The sequence below is a fragment of the Anomaloglossus baeobatrachus genome, chromosome 5, assembly GCF_048569485.1.
Source record: "Anomaloglossus baeobatrachus isolate aAnoBae1 chromosome 5, aAnoBae1.hap1, whole genome shotgun sequence".
NCBI classification, from domain to species: domain Eukaryota; kingdom Metazoa; phylum Chordata; class Amphibia; order Anura; family Aromobatidae; genus Anomaloglossus; species Anomaloglossus baeobatrachus.
In genome coordinates this window covers 487760483-487775227 of record NC_134357.1, presented here as the reverse complement: position 1 = coordinate 487775227, position 14745 = coordinate 487760483, and the positions used below count along the sequence as shown (strand labels likewise).

At 47.5% G+C, this 14745-nt stretch overlaps 1 protein-coding gene across 2 annotated transcripts in view; it reads right to left on the bottom strand.

The window, feature by feature from the left end:
* GPR142 (G protein-coupled receptor 142) overlaps positions 1–14745 on the bottom strand; it is a 91691-nt gene that overhangs the window by 63239 nt on the left and 13707 nt on the right. The window contains exon 1 of one of the 2 annotated variants that reach the window (XM_075347905.1): positions 8957–9003. The exons of the other annotated variant lie outside the window; for it this stretch is intronic. The gene's annotated coding sequence lies outside the window, so the exon portion shown is untranslated. Of the gene's footprint in view, positions 1–8956; positions 9004–14745 lie in introns of those variants that run through there. 2 annotated transcript variants of the gene reach the window in all.

Below are 14745 nucleotides of genomic sequence, written 5' to 3'. Positions count from 1 at the left end.
TCGAGTACCCCATATTCCTGGGTGCTACAACCCTTTTTCCTGGCGTCACGAACAGGATTGAACTGGACCCTGTCAAACCGGGTGACGTGTGCCTTAAAAGCTGTGTTATTTGGACTGAACTTTATTGTTTGAAAAACCGCCGCCATTTTGCTGTGAATAATACCTGCGCCACAGCAGACTAAAAGGTGCAAAAAGAAAGCAATGCCCCCTGGGAGTATTCGGAATGTAAAACGAAACTGGAAGCAGGGAGCCCAGAGGCCCTACACCAAAATGCCTCCAGGACTATATCCTGCAACATGTCTGCTCCAGGGGATCATGTCAGTGCCCCAGGTCAACCAAGGACCTGGATCGTGGAGAGGCTAGAGGCAGGGGTCCAGCAGCTGTGCTGGACTCTGCGTGAGGGACACCTGCAGCGAGTCGAGGAGTGGAAGGCAGAGATGATGGAGGTTGGGCAGCCATGCAGACTCAAGAGAGTGGAGCACCGCTTGACCAGGCTGCACCGATCCAGCTACCAGGATCCGTCCAAGACCAGGCCGTGTCACCGCCAGAGCGAGAGAGACCAGAAGCGGTCGCATCACCTTCACCGCTGGAGAAGGACAAAGTGTTGCCAGTGTCCCCTGCCAGACAAGAAGCGGTCACATCAACTTCTCCACTGGAGAAGGAGCAGGCTCCAGCACCTGATCTAGTGACGGCAGCCCAGGCAATGACATCATCGGGAGCCGCGGAGGAGGCCGTCACCAGTGCTGACGACTGTCCTCAAGTACTGTGCCCGGTGGCTGTAGGGGGCATGCTGACCAGCTCCCCGCACTGGAGTGGATCCCACCTGCAGATGGCAAAGTTGTTAGTGTCGTGCTAAAAAGCTACCGGGTGTCCAGGTCCCGGGCACCAAGGCTGGAGCACCTGGTGCGCCAATTCGCTGTCACTCCGTACCCGGCCTGTCGTGGGGTTGGTTCTCAGATGCCACCCTATGTGCCGGCAGAGCCACCAGGAGGCAGTGCAGGTGCACAGGACCAGTGCACTCAGACTCTAAGTGCTGATCCCAGGAGGCCAAGTGAACCTGATGGCCCCTACCCAGCACCCTGGTAGCAATGACCTGAAAGCTACTAGTTAAACTATTCATTGTTTATTGTTTGAACATTGGACTGTTCCAGATTGCCAGTTACCAGTTTTTCAAATGTGTTGATAAAAATGGACCCAGGCTGCAGGACTGGCAGCAGCCAACACAAACTTGTGTCTTTGTAAATAGTTGCATCAGTTGTGCCCCACCAGGGTACACCCATCCGGTGGACATTGCTGTGTGCACTGCCACCAGGAGAGGCCGAGTGCCGTAAAGGTTCGGGACAGAGATGGTCCGGACCTGGTCACTAGTGGAACCGGTGACCTGCCTCCTGAGAAGGTTTCTGGGACCAGGACCTTTGGGTGGTGGGTGCAGGGAGGGATACCCAGGTTGTAGCGTTGAAGTTCCGCACCTCCCCTGCGTGGGATGACCAGTTATGTTAATGTTTACATGTAAATCAAAAGAAAAAATGTGTAACTAATTTTACCTTGCAGCCCGAGGACGTGCTGAAATTAACCAAGGGGGAATATAGCGCCTCTGAACCCATCAGGGTGCTACAACGTTCTGCATCTCCACCAGGATGCAGGGCCTACCCCCTAAAGCCTGCTTTACATGTTTCAATTTCGCATGCGATATCGTATGCGATTTGCAATGCCCCCATTGTATGTGCGGCACGTTCAATTTGTTGAACGTGCCGCACAAACGATTAACCCCCGTCACACGTACTTACCCGTCCATACAACCTCGCTGTGGGCGGCGAACGTCCACTTCCTGGAGTGGGAGGGACGTTCGGCGTCACAGCGACATCACGCGGCAGCCAGCCAATAGAAGCGGAGGGGTGGAGCTGAGCGGGACCTAAACATCCCGCCCACCTCCTTCCTTCAGCATGGATGCAGGTAAGATCTGTTCATCGTTCCCGGGGTGTCACACACTGCGATGTGTGCTATCTCGGGTACGATGAACAATCTGACGTTCAATTCTAGAGAAATGTACGATGTCTGTGCGATACACGTTTTACCGTTCAATCGCAATCGCACGTACTTGTCACACACTGCAATGTACCTTACGATGCCGGATGTGCGTTACTTACGACGTGACCCCACCGACACATTGTAAGATACATTGCAGCGTGTAAAGCGGGCTTTAGGGACCCACAACCCCAGTGCCGATAACACCAAAAACTCAGGTAATCCCAGTTTTCCCCAACAATCCCCCATACAGTGGTACCCAGCTAGGGTGGTACCATTGATGGCCGCCTAGAGGTGGAGCCACTCCAGTCCACTAGTTGACCAGGTGGGAGGGACAGACTGTAGAGGTGTAAAGGTGGAAGTGAAGTGACACCCTGACTCGGGTTAACGGTGACCTGGTACCCAGGAGAGGTGGTTGCCGGTGGAGTATGGTGGAGTACCCCCAGAACTACGCACTGACGGGGCACAGAACCCTAGGACAGGAAAGAGCTTCAAGCTGAGCTGTTAACACCTGCACAGCAAAGGGGACCATCAAAGATCTTGCTGACCCTAAAGAATCAGAAGACTCAGTAGGAAAGGGAGAACCGGGGACAGGACCAGAGACTCCAAACCTACAGGGTTCACGCCACCGTTAGGCAGACAGAAGTGGACAAACCACACAACGGGAACCCCCAGTGTTCCATACCACAGGAACCCACTTACCAGAGACAGGTGCAGGGGAAGAAGGTACCAGAGAACCAGACTGGCACTGGGACAAAGGGAACCTGGAAGTGAAACCAGCCGGCCTCGGGCCCCAGTTACCAACTCAAAACAAGTGAGTAAACCAGTTGCACTGAATACCTGTGTGGACTCCCTTCTTCCGACGCCCACTGCACCATACACCCACTGGGGCAAATCCCTACTTGTGGAGGGATCACCATACTAGCTGCCAATTCCACCAGCCCCAGTAGAGACATTCTGCAGCGGCGGCTCCCTACACTTAGCCGCAACAACGCAAGTGGAGTCACATATTGACTCTATTCAACAACCCCCTGTAAATATCCCCATTACAAAAAGGGCCCAGGGCACGGAACCGGGCAACGGCCACCACCTTGACATTCCCAAGAGACACTTCCCGGGACCGAGTACCCCATATCCCTGGGTGCTACATAAAGAGCTCCTCTGAGTGTCCCAATGTGGGATCACTTGTCTCCTGCGACTTGCCTTGGTGGGTGGAAGTGAGATCAGGGTGAAGATTATGTGATGCAGACTCCTGGCTAGAGAGACTGGACAATGTGGAAGCTGGTGCTGGGAAACAGACTGATAACATTGTCTGTCATCTAACCCACCATCATTTCGTACTGTTCTGGTTTCAACAGTTGTGTCTTGCACACAAACCCCTTTAAAGTGGGACAGGAAGATAGGTCTAGATGATGAGTGTGTTTTTAGTGCTCCCGCAGCAGGCACGGTTTGCCCTGACACAAGGCCACAGTCTGTGTGCCTTGCACATTTTAAATTAGGTATGCAGCTAAGAGCAGTATTAATAGGGACTAGAATAGATGTTTTAATAGAGGCCTATGTTTTTCGTTGCAGCAGCAAGGACTGTAAGGCAGTAACCCATGCCTAGATGACTCTACTGTTACTCTCCCTACATTAAATGCAGCTAAGAGTGGTATTATTAGAGAAGAGAAGAGATTTTTTACATTGCATTAGCAAGGACTGTAAGGCAATAATCTCTGCCCAGATGCTTCTAACACAATATCCTGTCTGGAGCAGCTTTCCCTACACTAAATGCAGTTGAGAACTGTATTATTAGAAAATAGAATATATTAGACTCAGCCCTGAAAAGGACTTTTGGTTTTGCATTGCAGCAGCAAGAACTGTAAGGCAATAATACCTGCCTAGATGCCTCTAACCAACGATACCTTCTGAAGCATCTAGTCTCACACTAAAAGCAGCTAAGAGCAGTATTATTGGCTTTATTAGAGAATAGAATAGATTAGACTTAGCTCTGAAAATAACTTTTTGTTTTACTTTGCAGCAGCATTGACTATAAGACATCCCTGCCTAGATGCCTCTAATACACTATCCCTTCTCGAGCAGCAAGCCCTACACTATATGAAGCTAACAGCAGTATTATTGGAGAAAAGAATAGATTTTTCACATTGCCGCAGCAAGGACAGTAAGGCAATAATAACCGTAATAGCCTATCCCTTTTCCAGCAGCTCTCCCTACACTGTTTCCAGGGTAGAATGAGCTGAGCGATGTATCACCGGGTCTTATATAGACTCGATAACGCAATGCTGTTGGCCAATCAAAGTAATGACAGTAGCTATCATGGCTACGGCATTACCGTGATTGGCAGGCAATCCTCACATGTTTAGTAGCTGAAAACCAGTTGAAAAACATGCGGGGCGGGGACTCAAGCATGGCACCCAAATATCAGGGATACCCAATCGAGTACCATGCAGTGGAGAGCACGCTCACCCATCACTACTACCGTACAAATGTTTGTCATGGAGGGCTTGGTACATTATACCCAACACTGCAGAAAACACTCTGTGCAAAACTCTAACAAAGTATGGCTGCCTTTGTATGGGGGTGCACATAAACAATGACAATGAATGAGGGGCAGGGTACGCTATGACTGTCACTGTATATATTAGACACGGTATTGAAGGACACATTATGGATCCAATGTTTGGGTAGTAGAGCAGTTCTGTACGATCACTGCCTACGTTTTGCCCCAACTCATCCAGATACCCAGATAATTCGTGGCTGATTCAGACTCCTGCGTCAGGCTCAGCAGTGCTAACCGGTAGTATTGCAACCACTGGGAAACAAGGGGTTAACTCCGGCACACAGCGATTCACTTGGCTGCTTTCATTAAAGCCAAAAACACAAATTATTATCGACTGCTTAGAGTAAATAAAGACATTAGGAATAATTGATGTTGTTAATATGTGTGTTCTCCGCTCCAGAAGCAGCCCATCGGGAGGGGGAGATTCAATACACTTCATATTTAGTGTGATCAGGAGCTTAAGGGGGACAGTTAACCCTTTCCGTTCAAAATCCTCATTAGGAAATGGGCGATATTGATTACTTTCCTCACACTGTCTTTTTTGCCCAAATAATACTGCCATAAAGTGTCAAGATATTACTATTTACGGCCTAAATAATACTACCATATACAGTAGATCTCGAATAATATGCTTCATCTGAAAAATACTGCCATATAGATCAACTGAAATACTATAATTCAATATCAAAAACACATCAGATGCCATTAAATACTATGTGAGTTAAGTTTGCTCCCAACCAGCCCTTTAAAATTGTCTGGTTTGCAACCCATTAAAAATGCTCGTTTTCTACGTTACACCTTCCCAAATATTCACCTTATAGACAAAAGTATTAGGACACAACACATTGTACCCCAGGAGCTTTTTCCCGTTCTACATCCATAGACATTAATATGGAGTCGGCCCCTCTGCAGATATAACAGCATCCGCTCTTCTGGGAAGGATTTCCACAAGATTTCGGAGGCGTATGTAGAAGGTTTTGCCCCTTCATCCAGAAGAGCATTTGTGAGGTCAGACCCTGATGTTGGAGGAGAGACCCGACTCACAATCTACGTTCTAGTTCATCCCAAATGTGTTGGATGGGGTTGGAGTCTGGGCTCTGTGCGACCGGTCAGGTTCTTCCGCCAAGCTCCTCCAAGCATGTCTTTATAGACCTTGTGCACAGTCATGGAGAAAACAAAAAGTGCCTTCTACAAACTGTTCCCACCAAGTTGGAAGCTACAATTGTCCACAATGTCTTGTTCTGAAGCATTTAGATTTCCCTTCACTGAAACTGAGAAGTCAAGGCCGATTCCTGAAAACATCGCCACAGTATTATCCTCCTCCACCAAACTGTACAGTGGGTACAATGCAGTCAGGCGGGTAACGTTCTCCAGTCACCAAACCCAGACCCAGATGCCAGATAGAAGTGTGATCCATCACTACACAGAACATGTTTCCTGCAGAGTCCAGTGGTGACGGCTTTACTCCACTTGGCATTGTGCTTGGTGATATACGGCTGCTCCGCCAAGAAAAAAGCAAACTTATGCTATGAAGTTCTGGGCTCACAATTTATGTGCTTTTAGGTTGGATATTATACACCTGAGGCAATGGGCTAAATAAATAGTCTGAATTGAATTATTAAAATGTGTCCCAATAGTTTTGTCCCTATAATGTATATCATAGTACCAATTGTGGTATTATTTACGGTAAGCGAGATATAGACTTAATATTAACACGACAGGCACTGTTAATTATTGCAGTAAGACATTTTGCACTAGTATTGTATAAGCATTACGGGCATTATGTAACATTTAACGGTGGTATTAATTGGGTACTAAATGGTACTGTTATTGGGTAAGTATTACACTTCCTCTTAAAATAAATGGTAGTGTGGCTACCATACTCTTGCCCACGGCTGGGTCTCTACACACCTACACTGGCCACTTATGGTTTCAGTACTGGACGCCAGGCTGCATGCTGTAAAGTGTGACACCGTGTCATGTGGTGGAATGTCACCTACTCCTATATGGCTGAATATGTTGTGTTGGTAAACTTCATACGTACCCCTTATATAAAGGCCTGTATATATGTGTGTTTCAATCATTCCCTCGTACCCTGCCTTGTTTTTGTTATTCCAGTATATGTGTGCCTATACTGTCATATTAACTATTGTCACTAGATGTCAACATTTTACAGAAACTTGGATGTTATAAAAAGAGCGGTTTCCTGGAAGTGAATCAGTGTGTGGCTGAGGCCGCGTGGCATGGAGAGGTCCCCTGTGTTAGTCTAGGTTCACATTTCCGTTGTTTTCCATCAGTCACATGCGTTGCTTGACACTTGTGACTGATGCGTTGTACAACAGATGACAAGAATTGGAATTAGAAAGCGGATTCCGTTGTAAAACGAGAGAGAGAGAACGATCAGCTGATCTCCCGGCCGCCGGCTTTTGAGAGCGATCAGCTGATCTCCCGGCCGCCGGCCTTTGAGAACGATCAGCTGATCTCCCGGCCGCCGGCTTTTGAGAGCGATCAGCTGATCTCCCGGCTGCCGGCCTTTGAGAGCGATCAGCTGATCTCCCGGCGTCCGACTTCTGTGAGCGATCAGCTGATCTCCCGGCCGCCGGCTTTTGAGAGCGATCAGATGATCTCCCGGCGGCCGGCTATTGTGAACGATCAGCTGATCGCTCTCATTAGCCGGCCGCCGGGAGATCAGCTGATCGCTCTCAAAAGCCGGCAGCCGGGAGATAAGCTGATCGCTCTCAAAAGCTGCCGGCCAGGAGATCAGCTGATCGTTCGGCTGGCGAGATAGAGCATGCGCAGCGAAATCATAAGGATTCCGCTGCTCAAAAAACGTTACTCTGCGTTCCTGCCGCCCGACGGTCAGTCGTTCCACAACTGATCAGTTGGGCGGAGGATGCTACGCAGCGTAATCAGTCACAATCCGCTGCTCATATAAGTCTATGGGAAACAACGGAGTCCGCCAAACGAATTGCGTTTATCAAAGCGGCGGATTGTGACTGATGCAAAACAACGAAAATGTGAACCTAGCCTTAGGAAAGCAGTAGAGCTAGGCAGGAGGCATGGAGTAAGTTCCCAAATAAATAATCTGACAAAGGGGGAGCCTCAGAGGAGTCTGCAACTATTGCTGCTGCTAGTGATAAGGTAGTTGCAGTAGGTGTAAACAGGTGCGTGGATGCAACAAAGCAGACAATGAGGAGACAGTGGTAACTGAATCAACAACGCTATATTTACTTCACACAAACAAGGAGACAAGACAAGGTGCCTTCGGCATGATGTCAGGGTATAGTACAGTTGATGACAAAGAACAATACAGATATGCAGGATATAAACTCAATATAATTTACAGACTATTATACTGCTCCTAGCATTAAATAACAGTCACCGTCAATAATATCTTCTTCCTAATTGCCCAACTCGGGAAACATCAGTGTCACTTTTTGCCGTCACCGTCGTCAACTATCTACAGTGAAGGAAATAAGTATTTGATCCCTTACCGTTTTTGTACATTTGCACACTGACAAAGACATTAATAATCTATAATTTTAAGGGTAGGTTAATTTTAACAGTGAGAGATAGAATATCCAAAATAAAAGTCAGAAAATTGTATAAATTATATACATTTATTTGCATTTTTCAGAGAGACATAAGTATTTGATCCCCCTGGCAAACAAGTAATACTTGGTGGTAAAACCCTTGTTGGGAAGCACAGCAGTCAGATGTTTTTTGTACTGTGTCAGGGTCACCATTCATTGCCAGGGTAGTTGAAGGGGGGTACAGTAGGGTCATCATACTGTGTGTGGAGGGTACTGTGGAGGAATTTACTGTGGGGGATCATACAGTGTTGGGGCACTTTTGTTGCCATCATATTTTATGGCTGCAATGAAAGGGGAATCTAGGGGCTTCAATAGGAGGAAAGTTGTGAAATATGCTCTTCTGTGACACAGCCGAATATTATTATTATTTTTTTTTTGGGGGGGGGGCCCAATTAGAAATTCTGCTATGGGCCCCCATGATTTCTTTGTACACCCCTGGACTGATTAATTGAGTCTGTGGACAGGAGTCTTTTATACAGGTGACAATGTAAGACAGCTGCCTTTAATGCAGGTAACGAGTTGATTAGGAGCGTCTAAGGCTATGTGCCCACGCTGCGGAAAATCCGCGGATTTTGCCTCGGATTTCTCGCGGAAAAGCCGCAGATTTTCCAGTAATCTGCAGCACAGCTACTCCCCAGCCATTTCTATGGCATTTGGGAAATGCTGTGCCCACGCTGCGGATTTTTCCGCAGCGGAAATCGTGCGGATTTCTGTGCGGAAAAATCTGCAGCATGTCCATTATTGTTGCGGATTTCTCTGCAGGGTCCCATATACTTACCTGCCTCACTGGAGTCACTTTCTCCGTCCGGTGTACAGGAGCGCGGTGAATCCAGGTCAGGAAGGAAGAGGTGGGCGGAGCCTGCACGAGCTCTGGTCATGTGACAGCCGGAGTTAGTTCAGGCCCGCCCACCTTCTCCTGAAGACGCTGAGAGAGTGACCCGGCTGCCGGAAAGCGAGGTGCTGCATGATGGAGGTGAGTATGAACTCCCCCGATCACTGCAGCACTTGTTCTGCATTGAGGATGCAGTGCTGAAGCCATGGTACTGTATCCTCAATGCAGAAAGCCCGCACCATATCCGCATGACATTCCGCAGCATGGAAACAAACAAAAGTTGTGGTGCTGTTTCCTGGGAGCTCCTGCGGAATGTCTTGCGGATATATCCGCAGGACACTGTCCCCGTGGGCACATAGCCTAAGTGTCTGTAGGAGCCAGAACTCTTAATGGTTGGTAGGGGATCAAATACTTATTTCTCTCTGCAAAAGGCAAATACATTTATATAATTTATACAATGTGATTTTCTGGATTTTACTTTTGATATTCTATCTCTCACTGTTAAAATTAACCTACCCTTAAAATTATAGACTGTTCATGTCTTTGTCAGTGAGCAAATGTACAAAATCAGCAAGGGATCAAATACTTATATCCCCCACTGTAAATAACACAAGCACCACACAGGCTCTAATTGGAGTGAACAACACTTTCTGCTAGGCCGCAAATTGAAGTTGGTGGGTAACTTCACAGACTCGTGCCACTGACTGCCTTTGCTCCCTGAAGTGCCGCCACAGCCCCCATCTAGTATCGTAAATCTACACAAAAAAAATGGCTCACAAATATGGTCCTCTGCTATGGCCAGGTAGTTCTGCCTGCGCAAATACATCCCCTGCACGCGTGAGGGGATAGTTTGTGCACAGGCCTGCGATAGTGGCCTACGATAACGGCGCATGTGCGAGACTTCGGCACAGCTTGGAGGATGACGGGACCGTCGTCATCAATTCAAATCAACACAGGGGACGGCGTACAGCGGCAGGAAGGAGGAACGAATGAAAAAGAGAGCCCGCCCTTTAGGCCCACCAATAAAATTTACATATGAAAAGGTAATCTTTTATAAAGTTGTTTTTGCGGTCTGAAAAGGGGGCCAAATACAAGGCACACCTTCATAGAATGCAGCCGAGGAGCTGCAGAAGGTGGTAGTTTTCGTTGCATAGGGAAAAATCTGGTGACAGGTACCCTTTAACTATGGTACCATAACTGAGCTTACTGTATTGATATAGGAGAAAAACCACGCTTACTACATAGATACAGTACCATAACCCAGCTAATGACATGTACAACAATTACAAGGCTTCTCCTATATTTTCAATGTTAAACTCGTACAGAACAGGGCTGGCACACGGACTATATACTGATGCCATTTCTGTGCTGTACGTGCTTTTCACGGCCCCATAGACTTCTATTGGCCCTTGTCATCTGCGCTGCTGGGGAAAAAAAACAGATGTCTCCGTAGGTATCACACATGGTCTGTGTAAACACACGAACATGCGAGCAGCACCATATGTTTTAATGGGTACGTATGGTACCTATGAAAAAAATTGGATACAACACGTACCAGATACACAGACACGTGAAGGAGGCCATAAGGTGGTCACATAGCTACGTCACAGTGCAGGGGTTAATTTCACTTTTCTTTTCATAAACATGGAAAGATAAATGAAATTCCCTAACACATATGTGAGTGAGCCCTTAGGGTCCGTGCCCACAATCAGTGTCAGCAGCGGCTTGAACGCAAAGTGTTTACACTGAGTCCAAAATGCTGCGTTGTACAGTACAGGCACAGTGGATGGATTTATAGAAATCTCCGGCCCCCTGTGCTTCTTTTAGACCCTCCATAAACTGACCTGTGGTGCTGCTTTCCTATCCTCAGCATGTCAATTTATTCTAACAGAGATGCTAGTGCTCTGAGCGGGAGAATACAGCGAATATCCGCTGACAGTCACTATGATTGTGTGAACAGACAGCGCAATCTCCCGCCTAAGAGACTAGTGTGGCGCCCCTGTGGGTCCAGTTGCCACAGGGTACTGCACCTCATTTAAGGTGCAGTATTCACCTCGGGTAAGGAGGGGGTTAATCACCGGTGTTCCACACACACTTTACATACAATTTAGGAGCCTTTTCACTGGGAAGCTGGACTAGGGTAGGCAGGGGGTTAGCTAACACGAAGCTTGGGACTTTCCCGGTCACTAGGACAACCACCTGGGGGACGGGTTCCACTTGGGATAGAAGAGGAGCATCACACATACCCGACAGTCAAGTCGGGACTTAAGTTCTGACGACACGACACCACTTATTCTCCTTTTTCTTCTCATGGAGCCTGAGGCTTGGAGCGAGATGCTCATGGGTTCCCCCTCTCGTGAAGGGACACCCCTTGGATTGGACACTTTCTAAACACCAGTGGCTTCCTCAAACTCATCAGAGGTCGACGGGGGCCCAGCACGGCGGTGACCGGTGCCTCCCGGGCAATACAAAGACTGTTACTAAAGACACCTGGAACTGCAGCAGCCAACTCGGACTCTTATTACCGGCGCCCTGCGCTTCGGTGCCAACTGCCGCTGCCACTACTCAACTCATTATCCTTCCCGGGGCCCACTCCACCTATGGGGAGCGAAACCATTTTAGCTGCTATTACCATCCGCCACAAAAAATAGCAACAGCAGCGGTGGCTAATCCCTGGCCGCGTACCGCAGGTGGCGTCACAAAATCATTCCATCCATTCCCCCTTCTCCATGGACACCTCGGGGTCACGAAACCAGGCAGGCCATTCGTGACATCCATCCCTCCGACCCTTCACCGGCCCGGTGACGAGTAACCCCCCAGGCCCCATGGGGGTGCTCCACTAGCGTCTCCACCAGAAAAAGCACGCTGTGTCCAGACCGTGAGGATGCCTGATGGTGGACACTCACCCTTATAAATGCCTTACATACAGACATCTTACACACATAAGCGGGCTTTACAGGCTACAACAAATCTAACGATGTGTCGGCGGGGTCACGTCGTAAGTGATGCACATCCGGCATCCTTAGTGTTGTTGTAGCGTTTGACAGCTCGGTGCGATTGCGATTGAACGTAAAACCGTTCATCGCATACACGTCGTTCATTTCCTTAAAATTGCACGTCGGGTTGTTCAATGTTCCCGAGGTACCACACATCGCAGTGTGTTACACCCCGGAAACGATGAACAGATCTTACCTGCGTCCCGCGGCTCCCGCCGGCAATGCGGAAGAAAGGAGATGGGCGGGATGTTTACGTCCCGCTCATCTCCGCCCCTCCGCTTCTATTGGCCGGCTGCCGCGTGACGTTGCTGTGACGCCGAACGTCCCTCCCACTCCAGGAAGTGGATGTTCGCCGCCCACATCGAGGTCGTATGGAAGAGTAAGTACGTGTGATGGGAAATAATCGTTTGTGTGACACGGTCAACAAATTGAACGTGCCGCACATACGATGGGGGCGGGTACAATCGCATACGATATCGTATGTGATATCGTAAGGTGTAAAGCAGGCTATACCCAACCCCAGAAACACGGACATGTAAACATACAGTACAGAGATGTGTACACATACACACACCGCACAGCCGTATACACACACACCACACACCCGTATACACACACACCGCACAGCTGTATACACACGCACAGCCGTATACACACACACTGCACAGCCGTATGCACAGCCATACACACACTGCACAGCCGTACACACACCGCACAGCCATATACACACACACCGCACAGCCATATACACACACACACCGCACAGCCGTATACACACACCGCACAGCTGCACACACACACACACACTGCACAGCCGTATACACACACCCAACACAGCCGTATACACACACACACAGTCGTATACATAAACACACAGCGTACAGCTGTATACACACGCACAGCCGCATACACACTCACAGCCGTATACATAAACACAGCGAACAGCCGTATACACACATGTACAGCGTACAGCTATATACACATGTGGCGCCCCTGAGGCTTCCGTCGCCACAGAGATATTGCACGTCAGCCAGAGGTGTGATATCCCATCCTGGGTAAGAATGAGGTCATATGCCAGTCCACAGACTAAACTTGCACACACCAATTGGTAGGCATACACTGGGTCAGGGATAGTGGCAGCAACCCCCATAGATGTATTCATGGGGCCATAAGTCCCATTTCTGTCCCAATAGTGTGGGTGGGGCCTAGTCAGTGGGTGTGTGGGAGGATAAAATATAATAAACTTTATTGATATCAAAATTTAGTTAAAATACACCCAGTGACTGTGAACACACAAGGGCATACAAGAAAAATTGAGGAGCATTACCAAATGGGATCCCTCTAACAAGAGAACTGCTCCTAACTGTGGGAAAATATACAAGTGTGTGTAGTATACACCCCCTTTAGAAAGGTAATTAATCCTTGATGCCCCCTAGATATCAAAGAGTATTCATCACACCATAGGGGCACAATAAAGTAGAAGGGGTGGATAGTCTCTATGGAGTCCCTATCTCACCCTATACACGCCTACTCCTACCTACCGACGGGGGGTTTGACGCCGTAACTGTTTTGGGCGCCCCCGTTCCACGTCGGCTTGCCCTTAATGCACCCTACCTCAAGGTGAATGAATACTAAATAGTTTTTCAGAATTCATAAATAATTCAAAAAACTAGACTTACAATTACACATCCTGCAGTTCAGATAAGGTAATTACCAATATATTGCAGAATGGTTACAACTTATAATCGCAACGTCTTCCCTTGAAAAAAAATGAATCTCTGACTAACATTCATGGATCAGATTAAATGCAAATATTGTACAAACTGCACGAGAAATGCACAAAAAGGACTTAGATAACTAATCCTCAATGCATTCTAAATACCAAATGAGTATAAATAACACCTTGGGGCAGAATAGGGTGGAAGGGGAGACAATCTCTATGGGGTCCCTATCTCACCCTATACATACTCACTCCTACCTACCAACGGAGGGTTTGACGCCGTAACTGTTTTGGGCGCCCCCGTTCCACGTCGGCTTTCCCTTAATGCACCCTGCCTCAAAGGTGAATAAATACTAAGCAGTTTTTCAAAAATCACACATAATTCAAAGAGATGGACCTGTACATATACATCCTGCAGTTCAGATAAAATATTTACTAATATATTGCAGAGTAGTTACATCTGATAATCAAGATGCCATCTTTTGAAAAAAATGGTGAGATAAATTTCTGATTATCATGACATATCGTACAAATTGCACAAAAAAAAGGTACAAGGAGAAGGAAATATAGATACAGTTACTTCCCTTCAAATGATCGTTTCTATATCGCCTCGACGCGTTTCCCCTTCTTATAGATATAAGGATCATCAGGAGGCCAAAGTTCCAGCTGTCAGATGTGGTGATCCATGACAGGGCGCACAGTCATGGATCACCACATCGGACAGCTGAAACTTTGGCCTCCTGATGATCCTTATATCTATAAGAAGGGGAAACGCGTCGAGGCGATATAGAAACGATCATTTGAAGGGAAGTAACTGTATCTATATTTCCTTCTCCTTGTACCTTTTTTTTGTGCAATTTGTACGATATGTCATGATAATCAGAAATTTATCTCACCATTTTTTTCAAAAGATGGCATCTTGATTATCAGATGTAACTACTCTGCAATATATTAGTAAATATTTTATCTGAACTGCAGGATGTATATGTACAGGTCCATCTCTTTGAATTATGTGTGAT